The 16,764-nt window shown below is 40.8% G+C and overlaps 1 protein-coding gene across 2 annotated transcripts in view; it reads right to left on the bottom strand.

Moving 5' to 3' along the window:
- The window catches only part of LOC121520596 (low-density lipoprotein receptor-related protein 8-like), a 168,389-nt gene that overhangs the window by 59,632 nt on the left and 91,993 nt on the right, over positions 1-16,764 (bottom strand). The window lies entirely within an intron of this gene.

Raw genomic sequence — 16,764 nt, 5'->3', positions numbered from 1 at the left:
ACATATTTGCTTTGGCTATTATATGGATCAAGTACCAAAGGAGTCTGTTTTGGTGTGTCTCTTTAAAAGCTTTTGATTCACCTTTCATGCTGTCTATCTCTTTCATGGGTGTGCAAACACAAGTAAAGCTGTGTACTTACATGGCTGTGGGTGGTGATTTATAGGTGGAGAAACCAGGTGAGGAGTGGGTATGATGTTACAAGGGGCACAGATTCCAAACAGAGCGTCAGATTTCATATTTTCAAACAGGAGGACCACAAACAAAGGACTAGGCTGGCTTATTTAACATTCTATGGGTCTGTAGATATTCTGAAGAGCTGTGCAAATATACTGGAAAAGTTATGATTTCTATGATATTTTCCCTTTAAAAAATTAAATATACATTTTATCGATCTTTCGAGTACTATTAAGGGTATTGTTTTAGTCATTTTTTTGTATTTGTTGCAGCATAAGGTTAAACTCAAAGCTTTTTCCCCTTTTTTGATGAAAACAAAAACCTTATATGAAAAAATACAATTTACATAAAGCTGATTAGCCAAATAAGGCATGGATATAAGCAGAGACTTTTTTTTTTTGGTATATTTAGGAATATGATGTGCCTGTAGAGTTCGGCTCAATCTCAGGTGTAACTTGGGTAAAAAGTTTGAAATCAACTGCTCAGGACTGCTACTGTGAGACGACGCCTCTGTCAAGACTGAAGAACCATAATTTGCCGGTACAACATTCCCATTCTGGATATCTTTCCCCAACATTATTCTTAAACAAAGTCTGGCAGTAGCAGTCATAAAATACATAACACATTAATCACAGACTAAGCTACATTTCATAAATAACACAGAGAAAAAGGTCAGAGGTTTAATCCAGGATAAGTTTATCTATCAACTCATTTTAAAAATAGCTATGCAAATTGTAGCTTTCTTTAGCTTTGTCAGCTTTAGCTAAAGCTAATGAAGCTACAATAGCTCCATAGTTTGTGTACCTATGACAGCCAGTTAGCCTTGGGAATATAGCCAATGCCAACAAGCTACCATAGCCTCATTAGATTTAGATTTAGCTACGTTAGCTATTTAACATGAAAAAGGTGTGTTTATGAGATATGCAAAACTGCAAAAGGTATACAGTTTTCAGCTAATGTATGTTACTTATGTAGCTTCTGTTGCTAACATAGCTTCATTAGCGTTAACCTTTGTTTCTGGTAACTTTGTTAGTGGTTTCATGCTGGACAAGATTTTTTTCCTGTAAGCAGACTGTTAACTCAGCCCTAAGAAACATTTATCAAGTTTTGTGGGTCAGGTATTTAAGTTTTAACTTTTTGGTATCCTAACCCTTACCTTAACTCGCACCCTAACCCTAACCAGAAGTTTAAGTCGATTTTATTTCTAAAGTTTTAGCATGTGTTTCTGTCCACACAGTAGTGATCTGAGAGCTGTGGTCTGAAGCCACCTAGCTTAAAGTTAGTTCACTTTACTCACTGGGAAAGTACATGTACCTTGAGTATGTAGTCATATATAAGTTAATTTAGCTTAATACCAAATCAGATATAGTAGGGTCCACTGTTCAGAGTCAGAGACCTAGCCTAGCATACATTTCTGTTGTTGTCAAAGGGCTAATTAGCAGTAGCGACCTGAGTTAGTTTATCTTGTGATAGTTCTCTCTTTTTTTAAGAATACTGTAGGCCCTTCTTATATTATAAGCTATAACAACTAATGTACTAAAATGTTTAACTAGCATAATTTATTTTTATCACATATAGGAATCAGTTCATAAAAAGAAAGAGCAAGAAGTCTTGGCTTTAATATAGCTGCTGCTTTTTTTCCACAGCTAGCTTAACTAGCATTAAACAGACACTTTGTTAACCTCGTTTAAGTAACTGAGCCTAAAACAAATAGCAAGACATTTCATTTTTCAATCTTATACAAAGTCAGAATCTGTTCCAGACTAAATCTGTTCCTTCTGTTTGATTTGAGAGCAGGTTGACTTTGTTCCTGACTGCATGAAAATGTTTTTATTTCCAGAGAAAAACTTTGTCCTGATGTCTCATTTTTCCACTGAGCCAACCTGAAGGCTTATGCAAATCCTTTTTCTCAATCTCCCTCCACCTCTTGCCAGCTCTCACTGTCTGTAATGTCTGGCCAAAAGCACTCAGGCTGTGAACAGAGTCAGGGTTCCCACTGTGAGCTCGCAGCAGCTCTGAGGCCGGCACAGGGAGAGGCAGAATCTGATATTTACACACAAACCGCAGGGAGGTTTAGCTTCACACTGCTGCCTTTGGCTCTTCAGGCCGATTACAGGAAAATGCACCTTTAAAACATTTTAAACAGAATCAGCACTTTGTAAAGTGAGAGTATATTGTCATTGACCTGCAGCAGGAAGCTCGGGACCCAAAAATAAAAAGCAGCTGCTTTGGACGTAAGTCAAAGTTAGCTGTCAGTTCTGAAGTAATGCTGACGTCGGGGTTTAAACTTGATTCTCACAAAACTGAAAGGATGTGCTTCTTGAGGTCAAAAAGGTCAGCAAAAGATGGTTGTCACATGCAGCTGTTTAGCTTACAATATTTGAATGCAGTAAAATTCAGAGGAGCTGTAAGATGCACCCATCTTAAAAGTAGGCTGCTTCTTTTGTGGAAGTGCAACTACCAGCATGATAAGACACACGCCATCAAGACCACAATTAACCTCTGCAAATGACCTGACTCAACAAAATTCCTGTTGCAAAGTGCTGGTAAACACAACAACCTGAACCGGACTGGTGGTGGCACTTTTTAACAGCTTTTCTCCCTCATTAGCCATAATCATGCATTAAATGAGAAAGACAGAAACATGGCAGGAGAAAAACAAAACGGGTATGTTGCAGAAACTTTTTACTAATAAAGTAAAAATAAAGATAATAGACAGTACAGACATGAGTTGAAAAAAAGAGTGCTCTAACGGTGCGTAGTGACAGCGGTTTGTTCACATAAAACACGTAGAAGACGAAATTCTTCTTCTACAGCAAATTTTCAGTAGATTTGACCTGTGGGACGATACTGGCATGTCAGAGCAGGTTTTCAGATCAAATGTATGATGCATGGGCACGCACATCTGAATCTTATCACAATTTTTAGCGTCCATGTGAACAGAGAAGTTCACCGATCAGAACTTATTTAATTGGACTGTGGAAAAAATTGCTCATGTAACCGTAGCAACTGATGACTTTGCTGTGTGGACCAATCAGCATCATTTCAGGCTTCAGTCATGGTTTAGTTATACTGCAAGCTGGTAAACAACGGCTGCTGCTAGTGAAGAGAAATTACTACAATAATATTAATAATATCAATTAAATATCACAGATGTATAAATGAGATATTCTAATATCAGCTGGAGTTCTGCTGCCCAACACTTTTGTTAACAGCAGCAGTGATTTCCTTTCACTCGCTGTGTTCCTGATAACTTTAAGGTCACTTTTCAGGCTGAAGACAACAGCTGATTAATGGTCTGTTACTTTTCTAACCTGGAGACTGGAGCTTTAAGAGAGGCTAAAGGTATTTTTGCTGTATCTCCATGGCATAAATCCAGGTTTGAGGTCAGCTGATCCGTGAATATCTAGGGCAGCGTTACTACAGTGTTTGGTCACCGCTCAACCAAAGAGCCAAATTGTTGAAAAACGCCTTTGCAAGAGCCACAATCTAAGTGGTGAAAAGAGGCAAAAAAACGGATTAAAATGGCAATAAAAATGGGTTGAAGGTGGCAAATAATAGTCAAACAGTGGCAAAAAAGTGTCTAAAACGGGCAAAGTAGGCGTAAAATGGCAATAAGTGGCTGAAAAGTGGAAAAACAGGGAGAAAAGGTGGCAAAATAGTAAGAAGTTACGAAAAAATGAGTTACAGGGGCAGAAAAAATTGCAAAATACAGCAAAAACGTTGCAAAAAAAGACCAGATCACGGATACAGGCAGCTGAAATGAGTTTCCTCCGCAAGGTGTCTGGGCTCTCCCTTAGAGATAGGGTGAGAAGCTCAGCCATCTGGGAGAGACTCTGAGTAGAGGCGCTGCTCCTCCGCGTTGAGAGGAGCCAGATGAGGTGGCTCGGCACCTGGTCCGGTTGCCTCCTGGACCCCTCCCTGGTGAGGTGTTCCGGGCAGGTCCCACTGGGAGGAGGCCCGGGGAAGAGCCAGGACACGCTGGAGAGACTATGTTGCTCGCCTGGCCTGGGAACGCCTTGGGATCCAGCTGGATGAAGTGGCCAGGGAGAGGGAAGTATGGGCTTCCCTGCTTAGGTTGCTGGCCCCACCACCCGATCTCGGATAAGCAGAGGAAGATGGATGGATGGATGGATGGATGTTTTATTAATCAACCCTGCTCAACCATCATACTATTGGCCAGATATGCACATTTCAGAAATCACGTGCTGTAAGATGATTTCTACACCCAAATCTGCGCTGGTTTCTGCTCAGATTTGATAACTGAGGGCCAATGTATCTATAAACTGGTGCTACTTGTATTTTGGATTAAATCATTTTTTGAATTAGGCTATTACCTTTAATTCATGTGAAAGGACAGAGGAAATGGGTTACTTCTGAAGAAGCAAGGACTTCTTTTTTCATGATCTTCCTCTTAAATCTTAATTTTTTTTTTTAAACATCAGACTTATGTGGTTTCTGTTGCATGGTTTCTCATGTTCAGCGAAAGTTCTGGGCTCAGTGTACCGTGCAACCTTATAATTTGTTTCTGGTTTAGGTTTTGCACATTTCATTGTGTCTTTTGTTAGAAAGTTTCACACAATTACAGAGCAGAACATTGGTATTTTCTCTTTAAGGGCACAGTAGATGAACTGCTGTCTTTACTGATGCCTGCAGCAGCTGTAACCTCAAATATGTTTATTCCACTTGTCTTGTTCTGTGCAAAAGAGGTCCTCAGTTGAGATTTTTCTGCAGAAATAAAGGCTACATTGTATTAAATAAAGTTACTAACAGAACAAAGCAATTAGAAATGATCACATTAAAAATGAAAGGCATTAGCTTTCAGCCATCAGTTAAAAAGTAATGATGTGCTGGGTTGCTGTCTGTTTGAAGCTTTCCCACTGAAAGAAACTGAGTCGCTTCAGAAAAATAAAAATCACAGCGTGGAAGATCATAAGTGTTCCCACGTGCTGCTGAGTTTTACTGTGAGCAAACAGCAGACATGAGATAGTGTCCTAATTAGTTTCTTATGTAATTACACCATATGTAAAAGTTACTATCTATTTCCTCTGCTGCAAACATCAGAGTGTAATGAATTCACTGGTTCAGACAGGACTGCCATAGATGCACACAGGGAGAGCAGCTGACATGAAAAACAAATGCTTTGGAGTGAGTTCAGTGAGAAGTTTCTGCTTATTAATACTAAGCAAGTTTCAGCAGATTCAGATGTATTCTCCTGTCTGTGTTATCCTCGTTCCATAATAATCTGACACTAAATAATTAAATAGATTCAATGGACATGTATGTTATTACACAGGCGGCATGCTATTAGTGAAGTACATGAGTGGCCTGGTTACACTGGAGAGAGACTTTGTTTTCCACTGGGGGCTCTGGGTAAGTGAATTTAGACTTCTGAGTACTTTTGAGCCCACTGCCTGTGTTTAATGCTGTATAACTCAGTGTGCTTTAAATGACAAATAACCTGAGGAGAGATCTGGCACTACACCCAGGAATTAAATACATTTATTCTTCTCAGTGTACCTTACATGTATGAATGTTTCACTAAAAGCAGCAGAATGAAACAACACATGGGTGCGTATGCATGCATTGTGTTTCTAGTATGCACTATTTTGGATACATACGGTAGAAATGTCTGCAACCCTACAAGGCTACAAAACCTCCTACATAGGTTTTTCACCACGCAAACATTCTGACTGTCTCAGTCTGTTTCTCCACTTTGCTCCACGCTTTCACTCAAATAGTACATTACATGTTTTGATGTAAACTGACTGTACAGGGCTAACATCAGCCCAGCAGAGGATGATGGTTATGGTGCCCCCTCTACATCGCTGTCATCCAGTCCATCCTCACTTCATCCATAACTGGCTCGTACGCTGCAGCAGTGGTGAGGGACAGAAACAGGCTCACCTGCTCTGCAGAGAGGGTGATTGGCAGTGATCTACCATGTCTCCCTGACCTGTACGTCTCCAGGACTCGGAGGTGTGCAGGTAAAGTCGTGGGCCCCAGACATGGATGTTTTGAGGCCCTGTCAGTCTACTGAACATTGCTCTAGCCCTCCCCCAATAGACTCTTACTGAACCCAAGAGAAAATAATGCATGTTTATACAGACTTATGTGTTGCATTAACACTCACTGGCCTTTATCTGTACTATTCATAACTATAGGCTATATGTGTTTTAGTCATTTAGAAAACAATGCCTCCAGTAAGCCTGCACATCTGTATGGTTGTATGATTGCACCTTTGTACATTCCCTTTGTGATGTTTGTATTTAAGTAACTATTTAAGTCTAACCATTTAATATCTAATATTTTATTTTCTGTGTTGGATGTAATGCAGCACAAAGTAATGCATTACTGTAATCACATTACGTTTTCCAGTAAGGCAGTAGTGTAACACATTACAGCTGCTAACTTAGTAATCACATTACAGTTTCTTTCACACTTAAGCTTGCGTGAGCACACTCAAGCCTAACTGTGGCTACCTATGAGCCACATTTTCCCCAAAGTCTTGATAAAGACAGGGAGAAAGTTCCACCATTTGTGTTCTTACATGCATCTCAACTTGTAAATGTTGGGCAATTTTCAGGAGTGAGGTGCATGTGTGAAAGGGGCTATAAATAATGCCTTATTCACTGGGTAGAAGAACCTTTCTCTGACCACCTCCTAGATAGTCAGAGGCTGGAAGGGTAACCTTTTTTATACTTTGGCTTTTTCCATGACAGGAGACTGTTCCCAGAGGCCACCAGCCCCTCAGATAGAAGGAGAGGGACTGGTCATTCTGCTTACATTAGCATTAAAGCCAATGAGTGGTGTAGGCGGGTCTGAATTAAAGACTGATGGAAAAACAGAGAACAGGGGCAGATAAATTTAGAGGTGGACAGGAAAAAGAGAGAGAAAGAGAAAACGTGATCTGAGAATCAAAAGAAGTTCATGCAAGAGCTGTATCATTTATATTTTATCCGTACATGCACATCAGTCACTGTCTGTGCAGGTTAACATCCTCTCAGTTCAGATATTCACAGATTTAAACTGAAAGGACAGTTCGGACCTGTCCGCTCTGCTCAGGGAGCTACAGTCCAGCGCAGACGCTGCAGCAAGGTCACTGGAACAAGCACACAAACCTGGGAAGGTAGAAACACACACGCAAAACACATCCCGCCTGCCAGATCAGACAGGTCACGGTAGCTCACAGGGGAAATCGCTCAGCTACTGACCTTTACCGTGATGCCACGCACACAATTACAGAGAAAACTGGGCTGTAATGGAGAAGAAACAAGTCATCCATCTACAGTAACAACCAAAGATAATAGAGGACGAGATGGGACTTTCTTAACCTCTGCTCTCAAATCATTACTGACTTGGAAGCTTACTGGAGGCAGAAGAGACAGGAATAACTCGATATAAAACCCGTCTCTATTTCGATTGGCAGAATGAAATTAGGGAGAGCTTTTGTTAGTGGAGGTGGAAGCCCTTTAGTGCTGTGAAACTGTCCCTCTGTGCCGCTCCATCATTTGGGAAACCATATCTGCCAGTTCAGTTCCACTGGAGCAAGAAGAAGCTGTGAGGAGGAAAGGAAGTGACTGAATGAATCCCCACAATGCTGAGAGTTGAAGGCCAACTAACTTTCTTGTTGAGCCTCCAGAGCTGATTCTTAATGCAATGTTGACCGGGGAAAGCTTCATCTAGTGGAGCTAGATTCTACTTGATACATAATTCAACATGTGGATGGCTTAATTAGCTGGATGCCTCTGCAAAATATATTTTTTTAAGTCTGCAGTGGGATATTCACTCAGTAAATATCTGATAATAGGACAGCACACTGGGGCTAACTGGATATTAAAGCTTTGTCAGTTTTGGGAGTGCAGCCACACCGCTCATATTTGAGTAAACACAATGGGAGTGTGAAGTGAATCTGAGTGTTTTGCTCTCTGTAAGTAGGATTAGGCTTGAGTGTGCTCACGCAAGCATAAGTGTGAAAGAGGGACACAAAAGTAGGTTCATGTTTGCTGCTATTCCAACCAAATCTAGTGGGTAAACTCCTGGAATGTGTAGTGGCAGATCTGTGAAATTTTCATGAAGGGTTTGTGCAACTAGCTGACTAAATGATAAACGTCACTCTCACTAGTCTGCACCAGAACCAGTTAGTTAAACAAGAAATTAATACTTTTATGTTAGTAGTTGGAGGTGTGATTTTGCAATGAGCCAAAGCATGTGCACAAGTAGAGACACTTCCTTCCCAAGAACACCCACCCGCACATGTGTGAAAACCCTGCTATACCCTAGGAAGTTGCGTTGTGCCTTTCTACATGGAGACAGAGATGGGGCATTATGAACAGAGATGGGCATTTACCTTGGGGCTTATTCCTAAATTGTTCTGTCTTCAGATACCCAAAATACTGTTCTTGTGTAGACGGACAGCCAAAATGTCAAAAAAAGTTTTGCATTTTCACCTGTAGACATCTTCTTTTAAACAGGGCCTAAGGCATGTGATGTGTTGTCACACTAAGGTTTCCAACTGTCCTGTGTTATCCTGCATTTTGACCGAAATTTGTTTGTCCTGAGTGGGACGCCCTTTGTCCCTTATCTTGGCGTCTGTAATTTCAAGACAACATTTAACTGATCCTGGATCAGATCAGTTACCCATGATTGATTTAAGTTAAGTGAAAAATGTCAATCAATCACAGCCCTCCTTATCAGCGATAACCTACAGTATCAGAAACCATGAACCAAGACTAAACTGTTTGGCATCAATTCAAAATGTTACATCTGGAAAAAACCAGGCACCCAACAGTGAAGTATGGTGGTGGCAGCATCATGTTGTGGGGGGGGTTTCGGCAGCAGGGAATGGAAGACTGGTCAGGGTTGAGGGAAAGCTGAATGGATAAAAGTACAGAGATATCCTCAACAAATACCTGTTTTGCAGCTCTCAGAGTGGACTGAGGGTTCACCTTCCAACATGACAATGACCCTAAGCACACAGCAAAGACAGCACAGGAGTGGCTTTGGGACAACTCTGTGAATGTCCGAGAGTAGCCCAGCCAGAGCCCTGACTTGAACCCTATCCAACACCTCTGGAGAGACCTGAAAATGGCTGTTCTGACAGTCTCCATTCAACCTGACTGAGATTGGCAGGGTTTGCAAAGAATATAAAAATTTTCTGTGTGATGTTTAATTTTTGTTTTTTAATAAATTGACAAAAAACTTGAATCCACTTTGTCACTGCAGGGTACTGAGGGTAGATTAATGACAGAAAAAAAGAATTTGAATGATTGTAGCATCAGGCTGCCACAAAGTGAGAGACATTAAGAGCCACAGGCTGGATTTGAACCCAGGCCGCCCGTGCACATGGGGCGCGCCTTTAACCCCTAGGCCACCTGCACCCCTGAACTGAAAAAAGTGAAGGGGGTCTGAATACTTTCTGAATGCACTGTATATGCTTCACCCATAGACGCTATGGTCCCATCTACCCTTATTAACTAAACTGTGCAAGTCTTGTCTGTTTTCTGAATGCTTTCTTGGCTTTAAGTAAGTCAACTAGTCTGATTTTTATTGGTGTTTATTCTGCTTTTAACTTACCCACCTAGGAGTTTCTTTGAGGAGAATAAAAGATAAGCCAAACAAATAAGCAGCATGCATTTTATTCATACTCCAACTTATTTACCAAAGATCCCATGACAGTGAGTCTAAAATTAAAGCTTCCTTGTGCCATTTTGAATAAATTTTGGTATAAAAGTTTCAGGGAAATGTAGACAAAAGTACTTAAAAATCTTTTATAATGTATAAGCACTTGTAAAGACAACAACAATTTCACATTACCGACATGCACTTTATTATTTTTGGCCTCTTGGGGGTAAGTTAAGGCACAAAGATGCAGCGAAGTGGAGCGTGACCTGACGTGACAGTCACTGGAATAAACTCTTATTTCCTCTGGCAGATCCACACAGAGCTGCAGGTCGCCAACACCGTTGAGTAAATTATTCATGCATCATGTGTGTAACTCTTCACAAAAAGACAGTCTGAACTGAACTAGAGCTGGCTGCATGTCCTGGTGTAATAGGAACTGTGAATTTATGAGAGGTTCATTCAAAAACCTGGAGCCAAAGTTGAGTCTGACTGTAGTGACTCTTTAAAAAAGAATGCCATTATAAAAAAGGGGCATGTATGTGAGATTATCAAGGGACCTCACCGTACCCCAGAGCCTTTTAGAGGAGATTTTCACCTCTAACTTCAGTATCTGAATCACTGCACCCCCAGTGTATTTGAAACAACATTAAGAAAGGTGCGCAGCTGAGCCTTTGCTTGCTGGAAGGAGAAAAATGTTATTACGTACAGACACTGTTCATAAATTAGCTTTATTCTGGATTTGGTGCGACAGCTGCTGTATCATTTTACACTTCTTCCCTCATTTATCTTCCCCCTCTAAACCCAAACATACAGCCGAGTTAACGCTGCTTTGAAGTGAATTCTCCAGCTGCCCCTGAGCCAGCAGCTAGCCCGCTAAGAACAGACGCACTAAGACAAGGAATTGGTAATTTCCCCCCCTTTCTCCCTTGCCTCACTTCATGACTGTGAATGAGAGGATGTGAAGCTTTCAGTCTGCAGAGCTTAAGAGTTATGGCATGCAGTGTTTCTGACACAGAAAGCAATTATCATCTTTGTCGGCTTTATTTCTATGAAATATGAAGACTTTCAGGCTCGCATTTACACTGGTTGTCCGTCATTAAAGACATTTAAATCATATAGCACTTCTACCTTGTAGAAGGCTGATTTAAGTTTGCAAAACCTGGATTAACTTGTGACGGTGCTTCCTGAACAGCATAGGTAAATGTTCCCCAAAAAGACCTTATGAGAGGGCGTGAGAGTGCAACACTCAAAAGTCATCTGAGGCAGCAAAGAGTATGTAAAAAAAATGTAAATGTAAAAAAATATCAAGGCCAATAAAACTGAGATGAGAGAGGAGAAAGTATAAGAGCAAACAATAGAAACATAAGAGTCACTGGACTTTTTACCTCAGACTTCTGCTTCACACTGACTTCAGAATCTTTTCTGTTGACCTGAGAATATTTTCCATTTTATCATTACATTAAATGTGAGTTCTGGTGTGGCTGGGAAACAAAAAGTTCAGCCCCATTGGTAGATCCCTTCTGCGTAGATTCACAATATGTCAGCAACTGTTGCAGAGGGGGTTTTGGAGGAATTTTATCCAAAAGGTTGAGGTCTAGATGCTGCCAAAGGCAGTGGTGGACTCTGCATATAAAAACAGATTACAAACAGTTTAACCACTTACTGAACAAACACAGGGGAGGATGTTAATGAAAATGAACTTTACACCAAGGAGTTAAAAGCTTTTCAATGCATTTTCTCCACTGCATTCTACCATCTAACTGCGTCACCTATCTTTGGTCTGCACTGGGTTTAAGAGAGTACACAGCCTTGTCCTTAAGAGGATGCTTGGTCAAATTTTCAGAAGGCACCTTAAAGGGCACTTTGTCATTTTTGTCCAAATAGAGAGCACCGGGTCAAATTTTGCACACTTGGAGGGCAATAAAGAAAAAACTGTCTACACAGAGGGCACCCAATAGGGGCCTTTTTAAAATCTTATCCACTTAGTGAGCACAAGGCCAAATCTTGTACACTTTGAAGGCAATAAGCCAAATTTTGTAAAATATGACAGGTACTTAAGATTTTTGTCCACTTAGAGAGCACTGGGCTAAATTTTACCCACCTAGAGGGCAGTAAGCCAAATTTTGTCCACATAGAGGGCATTTAAGAGGGCAAATTGTATAATTTTGTCTACTTGGAAGGGATTACTGAGGACTCTCTGCCAAATTTGGTCCACTTGGAGGGCATTATGCCAAATTTTGTAAAGTATTGCAGGTACTTAAGAGGGAACTTTGTCAAATTCTGTGTGCTTAAAAGTCACTTTTCTCAGATTTTTGTGGCTATAGAGGGCACTGGGCTACATTTTGTCAACTTAGAGAACTTTGTTTACTTAATGCACACTAAGCAAAATTATGTCTAAAACTGTCCACTTAGAGAGCACAAAGATACCTTTTTTTTCACATAGAGGGCACTCAACAGAGCAACTTGTATAATTTTGTGTTCTTGGTGGGCACCAATGAGGGCTCTTTATCAAATTTTGTCCACTTAAAAAAACACAAAGCCAAATTTTGTCCACAGAAAGGGCACTCAAGAGGGCGATTTGTATAATTTTGTCTATTTAGAGGGCAGCAATGGGGTCTCTTTGTTAAATTTTGTCCACTGAAAAGCAATGATGGGAATACCAGCGTTAAAATAAACGGCGTTACTAACGGTGTTATTTGCTTCAATAACGGGTAATCTCAATAATTACTATTTACATCGTTACAACATTGTTACAGACAATTAAATGGGGCGCGTTATAAACTAAAGCTACTCATTGAAGCTCTTGTCATCCGACTTGGCTCTCAGCAACAGGAGCTTCAAAACTGTTTATGTTTTTCTTTGGTGAGGGAGGAGGGAGGGGCGAGACAACCGCATAAATGATGATGATTGGTTAAGGTAGAGTAAGCCTTCATGGTAAGCCAATCAGATGCAGTGTTCAGTTTACACACAAACCACACACGCACACAGCAGCCACACACACCCAAACTAGCAGAGGAAAGCTGCAGCAATGGCGAGTCTGGAGGGGAAGTTGACGTACTGACACTACTTTTTCTCATTGAGGTAAAAGGCAAGAATGTACATGTGAAGTGTACATTATGTCCCGGAGCGAAGTGTTTGTCTACGTCCGTTGTAAGCAACTCTGTTCCAGCTTTACAAAAACTTGTGACACAGACTGAACTAAATGTAAAAGTTCTGTGTAAGTACCTGCCTATGCAATTGTACTCTATGCCAGGGGTTCTCCACCTTTTCAGCCTGTGACCCCCAAAATAAAGGTTGCTGAGACCGGGGACCCCCACTGTACCTGAAGGTGGTTGAACACAGCCATGCATATTCAGAGAATAGTCATGTGCAGACAAGGCCGCCCGTTAGGGGGGAAAATGGGAGAGATTTCTGGGGCCCAGCCAAACTGGGAGCCAGCAAAATCATTGTCCATTGTAAAGTAAAGCTGTGGTATTTTATATTTCTCCTGAATGATAACCACTCTTATCAAAGAAACAAATTTTAATTCATTTGTGTAGTAAGTAAGTAAGTAAATCCTTTTGTTGAAAACAAAATTCAAGTATAATAAAAATAGCTAAAATTGGTTAATAATGGCAAGACATGGTGGAAAGGTGGTGCAATTGGATTTTAAAAGGAGCAGAAGTGGTTAGAAATGCCAAAAAATTAAAAAGTGGCAAAAATAAGTGGAAATTTTGTGAAATGGGACGACAATTGATAGAAACTGGCAAAAAAAGGGTTAGCTGAGGCAGGAGACATCAGAAACTGGCATAAATTTGTATATCAAATTGGGAAATGTGGCTTGAAAAGTGGTTAAAGGGGTTAATAGTGGCAATAATGTGTCAACAGAACCAGCAATAGGCAGAGAGTGGCAAGATTTGGTTTAGAAGTGGCAAAAACAGGCAGAAATAAGTGATGGAAAGGGCTTAAAAATGACAAAAAATGGGTTTGAAGTTGCAAAAATGTGTTAAATTGATAAAATTGGTGGGAAAAGTGATGAAAACAGGTTAAAATTTGACCAAATTGATGAAAGTGGCAACAGTGTCGTTTAAAAAATGTTCTTAGTTTTTTAAGGCATCTGGAGCCCCCCTCTCAGTGTCTCGCGACCCCAAATAGGGTCCTGACCCCAACGTTGAGAACCCCTGCTCTATGCAACTGGTTTGTGAAACCTGCTTAGAAAAAAAAACACATTCTTAGGCATATCTAAACAAAAAAAAAGTAACGCAACAGTTACTTTCCCTGGTAACTAGTTACTTTTATAGTGGAGTAATTCAGTTACTAACTCAGTTACTTTTTGGGAGGAGTAACTAGTAACTATAACTAATTACTTTTTTAAAGTAACGTGCCCAACGCTGCTGAAAAGTCAATCAGCCAAATTTTGTCCACATAGGGGGTACTTAAAATGGCACTTTGTCATATTTGTGTCTACTTGAAGCACTTTAAGCTAAATTAGGGCACCAAAGGGGGCAACCACCCCCCTACCCACCCTCTAAATCCACCAGTGGACAATGGACATATACCAAATGTCCACAATGCGTCCTTCAGGTCACTGGTCACAAACAATAACACACTAGAATCAGTGCTTGCTTCCTTGAGGTACCATTTACAAGCCTTAAACATCATCTTCCAGTCTCATCTGGCCTAATCAGTCTTCAGATAAGCTGGTCTGAGCAGCACTTGATAGATCAAATTTGTGATGTTATCTCGCTCTGAGCTGAGCTGGTCTCAGACTCAACTTGTCCCTCCTCATCACCGTCTACCTCTGCAGGGACGTCAGCTTTTGCCTGGGTGGGCAACAGCCTGCTGCCCGCCCTCGTGTCACGACTGAGAGGCTTAGGACTGCTGCATCAATACAGACATAAGACTGAAAAAAGGATTAGCACAGGCTAGACTGGGTCTCAATGGACAGCCAAGTGAAAAGCCATCTAAGCTAGGAAGGCATTAGATCTAGTCAATGGGATCACTTCCACTTGCTCTGGCGTAAGTGCGTGGGGCCACTGAGACAGAAGAACATTGACGGATCACTTGCAGCCTGATCTGGCAAAGAAAAATCTTTGTCATCATGAAAACTGAACACAGATATATCAGTTGGCCTTTTAAAGAAAAGTCACAGCTTTATGTTTTTATTTTGTGTCAAGTTGATTTTACTTCCTAGCAAAACAACAACACTGTGCAAATTCTTATCATGCAAACATGAATTTCTAAGAAAAGCAGCCTCTCATTATGTAGACACCCACACATATCAGGAAGCAAATGGCTGAGGAACATCATTTATATAGCATAATAACAAGACAGGGATTTTTGTCTTCCCTCAGAATTTGCCACCACTTGCCATTTCAGACAATCTTCTAAGTCTAAACACCAAACTCCCCAAAGCTCAGTTGCCTCAATCAATTTTTCTTGACATGAAGAGGAAAGAGAGAGGGAAAAAGGGAGAGAAAAGAAGAAGCCAATTCTTCACGGCGCCTCAGAAGTAGGGCAAGGATAGTCCCCGCGGGGGGTTGGGGGTGGGGGCAGCGCACAGTTGAGTTGTTGATTGGCTGAGTAGGAGGTGATGTCATTTTTGATGGTTCTGCTGGAGAAAGGCTAAAAACTCGGGGTTCAAAATGTGATGACAGACACCTCTGAATGTGAAGCTGCAGATGTGTGATACCCAGCGCCAAAAAAATCATTCTACTTCAAAGGGGACTCTGTCGTGGAGTGCAGCTGGCTTCAAACTCAAACCTCACTTCAAATCATTTAATTATAAAGAGTATTCCCTGCTGTGCCTTTAATGTCTCAAGCTGCTAGATGATAAGTGAGATCAGAAAGGATAAAACCCCTTACTGTACAAAAAAAAGGAGGCTTTCTTATTCTGCTGACAGTGAGGCTTGTCAGGTCATTGTTTGAAGTGCCATTGCCACTTTTAAAACACCATATTGATAAGTGATAGAAACCAGAAGCAGCTATGGTCCCTGTGTTAGAAGCTGACTTTTATGTCAAATTCTGAACACTATAGGGCAAAAATCATACTCTCACTTTGTAAATATAGTACTGAGCAGAACTTTAAGGTATGTTAGGCCCAAAAAATTGAGGTTGAAGTAAGGCATATAATGGTAGGTATGCCTGCTGAAAACCATCGTGCAGGAAGGAGGATTGACACAACCCCGGTTGTGCTCTGGATGTCCTTGTATATCACCGGGGGCATGGGGAAAAATAAAGTCCACACCTTTAAGGTGCAGTACAGGATTGCACTAGGGAATATGGATTTACTGTGACTGATGCACGGCTGAGGAAATGTCTGACTATGTACAGACTCAGTGAACATGACCTTGAGAGGATGCAACTAAAGAGGAAAGACTGTGCACCCACTGCAGCCAACAGAGGTGCAACCAACCCTATGCATGGACTTACACTGAGCTTGACTCTGGCAACCCCCCCAGGTTGTGGCGAATTGGGCCCTGCAAAGAATCCTAAGGACTGGGAGAATTCTTAACAAGAAAGTAACATCGAACTGTCTTCGGGGTTGTTGTTTTCAGCTCTTAGCTCACACTGTATATGTCTGGACAAGTCATAACCAAAAAAATTCTTGGCACACAAAGCAGAAGTTTGATTTGTCTTGCTGTGAGATTTTGCTTAACAAAAGATGATTTAGAAAATAATGAAAAAAATATATTGGCTCCTTTTGCATGCAAGGACAAGAATTTGCCTTTGATTTGCTTGGGCAAAATGCCGCAAAACCTTTCATTTTAGAAGTTATTATTTAGAAATGTCAAATACTTATTTACGGAAAAAGTCACAAGATACACATGGCATGTGCCACATTCACCACACAAGTCCAGTAAGCATCTCATTTAGAGATAAAAAAGGTGAAAACTGATTTCTTATTTGCTTATATTAAGTATAGAATTTTCTGCAAATTTAGCAATACAGTTTACCAGCTGGTTTTACTGAAATTAGAGATGTGA

The sequence above is a fragment of the Cheilinus undulatus genome, linkage group 13 (genome assembly GCF_018320785.1).
Source record: "Cheilinus undulatus linkage group 13, ASM1832078v1, whole genome shotgun sequence".
NCBI lineage: Eukaryota > Metazoa > Chordata > Actinopteri > Labriformes > Labridae > Cheilinus > Cheilinus undulatus.
The sequence above is the reverse complement of the archived record's forward strand: the minus strand, read 5'-3'. Positions and strand labels throughout refer to the sequence as shown.